Source organism: Phalaenopsis equestris, unplaced genomic scaffold (assembly GCF_001263595.1).
Source record: "Phalaenopsis equestris unplaced genomic scaffold, ASM126359v1 Scaffold000263, whole genome shotgun sequence".
In the NCBI taxonomy this organism is placed as follows: domain Eukaryota; kingdom Viridiplantae; phylum Streptophyta; class Magnoliopsida; order Asparagales; family Orchidaceae; genus Phalaenopsis; species Phalaenopsis equestris.
Window position 1 is genome coordinate 396,750 of NW_018164705.1, and position 9,322 is coordinate 406,071.

A 9,322-nucleotide genomic window follows, 5' to 3' on the forward strand; every position below is an offset into this window, starting at 1 on the left:
AAAGCTTGAGTAGGCATAACCGTCGAGCTCGCCGTCGGGGGCCGCGGGGGCGCCGTCGGCAGACTTCTGAAGAATTTTTTCCTGTAGCCTCGGGAAAAACTCGCCGTCGGCGGAGAAGAGGGCGTCGTCGGCGACCTAGTTCAAATCTCCACATTTTAGTCATTTTCGCTCCAAATTCGCTCCTTTTTGCATCTTTTTGCTCCAATGACCCTAATTCATCATTTCTGTAACAAAACATCAAAAATATCTTTTTTTAAAGTGCAATATCATTTAAAACAGTATAAAATAGGTATGAAAATCTCAACATATTTTCCTCTCGTCATATATTTACCGTGGAGATTTGGAATCGGGTTACTATGAAATTAAAATTGCTAAATTCCTTTTTTCAGTATGCTAGTATTTCTGATATTTTACATTCCTGAAGACATAAAAGACAATGGTTTATGCAATGGTTTATTTGCTATTATCACTGCTGTTATTATGTGGTTTGTTTGACTTACTCGTAATGATATTAAGTATAGAAATGGTGAGGCTAATATTCTTCACACAATTGAACAATGGTTTATTTGCTGCTATCCATGCTGTTATTATGTGGTTTGTTTGGCTTACTCTTAATGATCTTAAGTATAGAAATGGTGAGGCTAATATTCTACACACAATTGGCAAGAGTTTATCTTTTCTTATGAAAGGAATCAAATTTTTGACCCCTAATAAGAAGATTACGAGTAGGATGGCTTGTATGATGCATAATTTGTCTATTCCTATTTGCTCCTCTAATAAGAATATTACTTTGTTGCATTGGTGTAAACCTTGTGCACCTTATATTAATATTAATATTGATGGTTGCTGGAAGGCTAATAGTGCTAGTGTGAGAGGTGTTTGTCGTGACTCTATGGGTTATATTCTCTATTGGTTTGTGGCTATGGTTGTTCCTGTATCTCCTCTGGTTGCAAAGGCTGATGCGATGGTTTTGGTCTTTAGGTGGCTAAACAAATTGGATGGAAATTTATTGTTTTTGAAACTGACTCTTTAATTTTATGGAAGTATTGCAGATTTCAGGATGAGCATCATTGGAGTATTAATCTGCAGATGAAAAGAATTAAGGATTTGTCCAAGAACTTACATATCATATGGAATCATACTAAGAGAGAAGGGAACTTGGTGGCTCATTGGGCAGCTAAGCTTGGATCTAATTTGAATTATGATGTGATTTCCAAAACTATTCCTGTTGTTTTGGTTCAGTTTGCTTTTTTGGATGTTTCTTTATTGTTTTTTTTTTGGTTCTTTTTTTTTTTTTTTTTTTTTCATGTTGTTTCTGTTATTATTGTTTTTATTTTTTTTTGTTTTTTTGCTGTATCTTAAAAAAAAAACTCACTTACACCCCTAGCATAGATTGATTTTAATATATTTCTTTGTGTTATAAAAATGAGAGTCCATTCATGCTCTTTAAAAAAAAAAAACTCACTTACACCCCTAGCATAGATTGGATTTAAGACTATCTTTATTTGACTGATATCATTTTCTACAGGCGACCGTGTTAAATGCTAATTTAACATAATCATATTTTTGCAGGCGTTGGCTGGCTCATGCCCCAAATATAAGCAGGACCTGCTAGGACATGAAATTTGATTCCCGATGGCGTTAAGTAAACATGTGCGCTCTATATACCTGTTTGTGCTTGTTTTGTACCTTCGCATTAATCTCTATTTTGCAGGATTTTATTTTGGCTTTTATTTTAAAATGTAATCCATAGATTTTGCAGGATTTTATTTTGGCTTTTATTTTAAAATGTAATCCATAGAGCTATGTTATGCACCGCGAGAATAAGATGAGCGGGGATGTGTTGTCTAACAATCAGCGATGCCTTGCAGAGCATGGAAAACTCGAACCACGAAGAAGGATGCACACTCAAAAACAAAGGGCGAGAAGAAGAAACTGCGAGCCACCTTAGCTAAAGGCTTTCTAGGTTATATATAGGCAAGAATTCGACTACTCATTTTTCTTTTTTTAATGTTTCTTTCTGTATTATGTACCTAATTTAGCATGGATAATTTTTTTCTACTCAACCTAAATAACTTAAATATAAAATTTCAAAAACTAAACTGATAATTCTAATAAAATTAAGAATGTTCACGAAATAAAAAAATATGCATCATACATTTGTTTTTGCATTTGTATTTGCATGCGTATAAAAACTAAATAACATAAATTAATTAAAAATCTAATCTTGATTAAGTGAACAGTATGCATATTTACATCTTATTGGTTCTACTATTTTTCTTTAAGCTTTTATCTGTTGCACAGATCAGGGGATCCAACCCGCATGGATCGATCATATTTCTTAAGGGATGAAGTCTATCTTTTGTAGATGAGTTGGCCTTAAAATTTCCACACATGGATAATTTAGGATTTGCATATCTTTTTTCATATCTTTCACAACACGATAAATTATAACAATAATTTAAAATGAATGAATCAAATCTTTCTTTTAATTAATCGAATTTGATTGCTCAAGTTAATGTTAACTCAGTCGAGTTCACACAGGATGTCAAATGTAAAATAAAATATAATGTTCTAAAATATAAAAAAATGCTCGGTTAGGAACATGTTTTCCAGGCCACTTGATCTTTAGGATCAAGCTATAAGTCTCAACACATCTTTTTCTAATTATCACAATCAATCATTGTTTAAGACACATGACTTCCATCATAAATTTTACTTGTATGAGATGTTAGCTAGCAACCCTTTCTAGGCAACTTGTAAGTACAAGAAGGTTGGCTTTGGTTCCCTCTTCAGCGTGAGTGAACCCAAAGTCCCATTTCTTTAGACTAGGTTCGAGTTTCTACCTCATTGGTAGAAGTCACCTTAATTTAGGTTCTAAGGTGGTGTTGTTGGTCTTGCTATGTGACTAACCTCTCCCAGGCTTTCCGGTGGGCTATTCAATAATATATAAGCTTTGATATTTTAAAAGTTATATAATTCAATCCAAAATTCAACTTTACTTTCTAAATTATAAAGTACAACTATATGATAAATTTGAGTAACCATTGAGCCTCCCAGTATTAGGTATTCCCTACTTCTTGTCCATGGGCTTCATGTTGTTGCTAGATATACACCCCAATTGATGTGGTATATATATAAATCAAACCAGAGAATAATCGACGAAGCGAAACAAAATAGAACGAGAAAAATCACATCAGAAAAGAACACACAGATTTACGTGGTTTGGCAAATTGCCTACATCCACGGAGTTGCAGAGGATTTTACTACTTGAGGAATTTACACCAGTCAATCATCTCGACTTACAAGAGGAATCTCTCACTTCGTTGCTCTCTCTTCTTCTCTCTCTGTTCTTCTCTCTCTACACCGAGACACACCAAAGAAACTCTACACCGAGATACAACGAAGAAGCTAAACTTACAAGAGAAATAAAATCAATTTCACTTATTCCACAAGCCAGCAAGAAGAGGCCAATGGATAACAATCTTCTTTTTTTTCTTTCTTCTTCTTTCATTGCAAGGAACTTCTTGCACTTTCCTTCCTTCTATCCCGAGGACACCTTCCTTTATCCCGAGAAAAACCGAAGATGAACACCGTGACTTCTCTAACTGAAGGAAAGTTGTGTGCTACATTTTATCACGAACATGAGGGAGCGAAGGGATGCTTCACTTTGCGGAAACAGGGAAGGCGGGAACTGTTCGATCAAGTGGGAGGCAGGAGACACGATTCTTCGCTAAAAGAGGAGCGGGAGCAGTTCGCAGCTTTCGCGACACTGGAGGAGACGCGACGCTTCGCGACAACGGGATCAGAAGGCAGGAGGCGGGATCGGGCTCCAGCACAACACTTCTGACAAAAATTGTTCCAAGTTCGAGTCATTTTCTCTTGATTTCCAACTTAAGAGTCTTTGAAAACTAAATGTTGAAATCTCCAAAAATGTCTATCATTATTTAATTCAAAAGTTTTCTTAAGAAAAATGTTTTTTTAAAATAGAATTGACTGGGAAGTTTTATCTCTCGAGGGATATCAAATCCCAAAATTATAATAAATCATGTCTTTTTAGAAAGGGTAAGGACATTTGGTCCGCAGCCCGCGAAATAGTAAAATAATCACTTCGCAATTGGAGCTTGTACAATAGTATTTTCATCCATCGGAATGATATACCATTTTTTAATATCGTATGCAATCGCAAGTGAAAGTTTTAAAAATACTTGTGAGTGATCCCCCTTCCAACATTCACAATATGTAGTTCAATTAACAAAATTGAGCTTTCTAGTTATCCTAATATTTCTTTTTGCACTGTTTAATATAAGATAATAATTTTGTTAATCCTCATCTCCTACTTATCACTTAGAAATAGTTATCTAATCTCTAAACATCATATTATTAAGTGGTTTAATTTACCACTATCTCTACTTGAATCCTTTTATTGTGACTGTCGCTTTCCAAAGACACTGAATATTCTCTCACACTTGAAGACTACACCCTACTAATGGTGCACTTCTTATTCTATGCTTCAATTCTCCAAAATCTATAAGCTTTCATCTCATATAGATACCCTAAAATGATTACACAACTTACCATGAACATATGTTGCTTAACCAAATGCTTTTAAATTGTCATAATTAGATGGAGAACCTGTCTGCATATCCATTAGTCTTACAATTAGAGTTTCTGAATTTGTTGATTTGATTGACAACATCCTCCAAAGCATCAACACATAATTATTTATTAAATTGAGTGTTTATCAGTATGGTTCTTGCTATTTCAAATAATGTTTTATTCACCATTTTAGCTAAATCATTTTCTTATGACGTATTTGTAACAATTTTATGCCGTACTCTGCTTTTTCCTCTGAAGTATTTGCCAGATGCATTTGAACAATAATCTAAAATGTTACTAGTTTGCAACTTTTTTAACCTTCTTTCATCAAGATTTTCAGCAATAGGCTTTTAATCTTTGAAAACATTAAATGCTTGATCCCTTGACTTGGGGAAATGCACCCACAACTTTTTTGAGTTATCATCAATGTAAAATATGAAATATTTTGCACCTTTAATTGCTGCAATCCTTAAGGCTCCCCATAGAGACACATTAAGTGTTGTAAATTACAAATGTTAAATTTGGCTATACAATAAAGTCGATCTAATTCAGAAGTTGTGATTGACATAATACCCTCACTACGTGGAGGCAGAACACTATTATCCTCTTGCACGTTTTGTTCAGTCGACGGGTTTTGGGTCGTAGTAGAAGGTTGAGCCGACGAATCGATAGTTGAGCAGGTCTCCTTAGCATTCCTCAATTTAGTGATGAGGAAAAAATCAGATGAACTCACCGATCTGCCACATAGCCATTTTTCTATTCTTAACAATGGTTTCCTTCTTTCTTTAACCTTTCGGGCGGTACCACTTCTTCGGCCTCCTAGAGATAGCACAAAGCATATCTTTGCTGGGGATACGTACCAAGGGATATGACACGTTTTCCATTATAACACCAGAAGAGGATGTCGTCGGTACAGAGCAATTACATGATCTATAACTACTGCGCCGATCACAAGCGATTCCCACAAGGGCTGCCTACAGAGTGCTCCATCAATTGAGAAAAATTAGGTTCAACAAGAAATAACTGTTATGTATTGTAGTTAATTCTTTTATTCTTCGATCTGTAATGTGACGTTGATGATTTTTTTCCGTTAGTCTATAGTTCTTTCTCTTTTTCGTAAATTTAATGTTTATAAACGAATTCATTTTCATTGGGGTTTAGTTCTATCTGTAGTTAATTCTTCCATTTTTAATGTAGCCGCCAAGTGTTTCAAATACATCTTTATTGGTAAAAAAAAGTCATTTAAGTTGAGTGAGAGAAGGAAGGTCGAACATGGAGGTGTAATTGCTTGAAGAAGGTTGAGAGTCCCTTGGGCATGCATTGTCTCAAGGTTAAGTTGATTGCAACGTACAAGTCCTGTGGATAAATGACAAAGGGTTCTCTCTAATTGTAACAAATTTGAAGTACTGTCTAATTACTAATTTCTAACGTAGTTACGAGCATAATCAAAGGCTTGCTTGATCATTTTGTTATATGAATGTTCGAAAAAGGATAGAAGTTATGAAGGCATGAATATTCAACCTTAATGAAATCAACATACATCCTCTAATTATCTTAGTTTTTTTATACAATATCATATTTGATTTCTTTTTAAGTACCTACCCCCTCGAATGAACTATTCATCAAGTAATTTGTTAAATTCATTGGTGGTTGCTTCAATCTAAATCTTGATGGTTTCTTTCTCTCTATCAAATTGGTCAATTGTCTGGCCAAATGTGTATTGTGCCAAGCAATATCAAGAAACAAGTAGCATTTCTAATAAATGTGCAAGAACCAATTTTCACTCCTTTGGTGCCACCTTCTTTGACATATAGAGAGGTAAGTAATATTGAAGTCTTTATGATCCTTAAGATGTTGATCAAAGTTATACCTATTTTTACTAAATAATAGATCATTGTAGCTAACTTAATGTGTAGGGCTTTTCTCCATTCAATTTTTTTCAGAAAACATTTGTAGTTTACTCTTCTTTACTTATCTGATTATGCATGGGAGGTAAAAAATAGTTAAGATGATTGAGGTCTGTCCTCTTGAGAAAATTTTCTACATGTAACACTTATTATACTTAGTTGTAAACGTTTTGTTCTTTCTTTTTTGTTATCTTAATCTTGCTTAAGGGTCTTAATTGGTCTTCTAAGATTGACATATTTGGCTTGAGCTTGTGTTGATGTTTAAGATTAACTTCTTTAAACTTTTCAATAATTGAATTAGATTTGTACTAGATTTGTTTATGTCAAGTGAATGGGTATTTAAATGAGTTAATAAACAAGTTAAAATTTTTAACGATTATTTGGGTTTTCATATAAAATTTACAAAAAATGATTTCACAAATATAAATAAATTAGTAATTGAATAAAATTTGAATTACTTTCAAATAATTTTATACAAATTAAATAAAAAAATATGTTGTAAATAAGAGCCCGTCTGGGGCGGCTTTTCAGTCACTTTCCGTTTTGGAAAGCAAGTCAGGGGTTGTTTGAGAGCCCATATTCTAATTGTTTTTTTCTTAAATCTTATTCACAAAACTAGGCTTTTGCAAATGAAGGGGCAAAGCTAGTTCTGTGGAACAGACTGCGATACGATGTGTAAATTACATTGTGACTTATTTAACATTTTTATTATTTCTCTATTTTATCTGTGATAATACTCTTGATCTTTGCGGCTTATATCCCGTTTTCACTGGGAGAATCACATGTTACGGATTTTATGAGGCATAACAGTGAGCGGCTTTATTTGTCTATCTTCCCGCCTTCGAATCGTCTGTATGTTTCCCCTTGTTCTTATTTTATTTTGTTCACCCAAAGAAGCTTTCTTGTGCTTTGGTCTAATTTTTCTTCTCCATCATCGGATTTACGAAGTTTGATCTATTCTATGCAAGGATGTGTTTAATTATTTGTTTAGGGTGTGCATTCCACATTATTATAGTTTTGCTTTCCATGCTTTTGACTTGGAGTTCGTGGATGTTTATTTCATTTTCAATTTTTATGGGTTTATTGTGTATCTGTGTTGTTCTCTGCTCTATGTTGAAATTTTAGGTGTGAGCTTTGTAAATACATAAGAATTATGTTCTTGTATATCAGTTTAGAAAGATTTTGTGCTCTGTATGAAAATATTTTTTGGCATATGGTTGGGGTTGCTCTGGTTAGGGTTTGGTAGGCTATAGTTGGGCTTACTCTGGTTGGGTTCAATTGCTTGATGTTGGGTTTGCTCTATTTTTTATTGTATTTTTAGGCTCGCTTACTACGGTTTTGTGATTTTGTGTTATGCAATCCATGTTTTATTTGTAGAATTCATGGTTTGATAATTTATTTTGGATTAATTTCTAGGATTTTGTACTAAATTTGGGTGGTGATGTTGTTCTTAGAGGACTTTTCATCCGCAATTCTTGTCATATGAGTGTAATTCATATGTATTCACATATATATAGCCTAGATTTTAATTTTTGTATAAAGTTATTTTATCTATGCATTAAAAGGAGTATTTTACTCTTCAAAGTTGAAATAGTGCCCTTTTTATGTGATATGAAAAGCTTTGGGTGATATAAAATTCATGTTTGTACTGTCTTCTGTTTGATTTTTACTATTTGAGATGTATTATAGATTAGTTAGTGTCTAGTTTTTCATCCTTATTTTCATATTTTAACCATAAGGTTATACCTTTAGAGTTGTATATTTTCCTAATATGTATTTATTTTGTTGATTATGACATTTTTTCTTTTTGTTCTATTACATATGTAGTCTAATTTATGAATTAAACATAACATGCTACAATCACAGGAAAAACGTGTTCAGAACATTAAATGCTTCAAGATTTCTACACTGTAATTGTGGCATGTAGTGTTCTGAATACACACCAAGAAGAGGTGATAACTATGAAAAGATATTTTATTATTTCCCTGGAAAATGACACGTGAAGATTGCATGTTTTTTTTTTATTTGATGAAGATATGGAGATTTTCACTCCAGATAGTGACCAAGTCAAGAGAGATATTTTGGACATAAAGTTATCCAAAAAACTTGATATTTCAGAAATGAATGAGAACATTATTATATCATTATATGTTGTTATTGTAGTTTTTATAATTATTATAGTATTATGTGTAAAGTGCTGTCTTAAAATTGATGTATTATGAAAATTGAGCTCTAGCATTTTTTCTGTATGATTGAAGGTGTTATGTTATTCTACTATAATTATTTTTAAACTCATTCATTCAACTGATTTACATCTATAAGGGCAAATTGTCTTTTTTTTTTGTCAGAAACACCTGCAATACAACATATTATCCAAACAAATTGATTGATACAACAATAACAGCTTTCTGACAACACTTGTGAAGCTCATTCCTAGAAGCTCATTCCCTAGGAAGCAGCTTCACAACTGCTTCTTTAAAATATAGCTGCCCACACGAATGCACCTTGTTTGTTTGGTAATCAAATAATAAAAATAATTACTGGTGATTGTACATTGAGAATTTCAGACACTAAATGTGAGTTGGTCTGGTGAACAAAGAGGTGAAATGAGGTTAGCAAGTATGAAGTCATGTTCACGAATTAATTATATTTCAATTATCGATTTTAATTAATTTCATTGATTAATAACTATTGAATATATTATAGGTGAACTATAATATATAAATTTATGTGTAATTAGTTTATAAAAAAATAATTAATGTAATAAAATTTACTTAATTATTTCAATAATTAGTTAATAAAAATTAATATATATA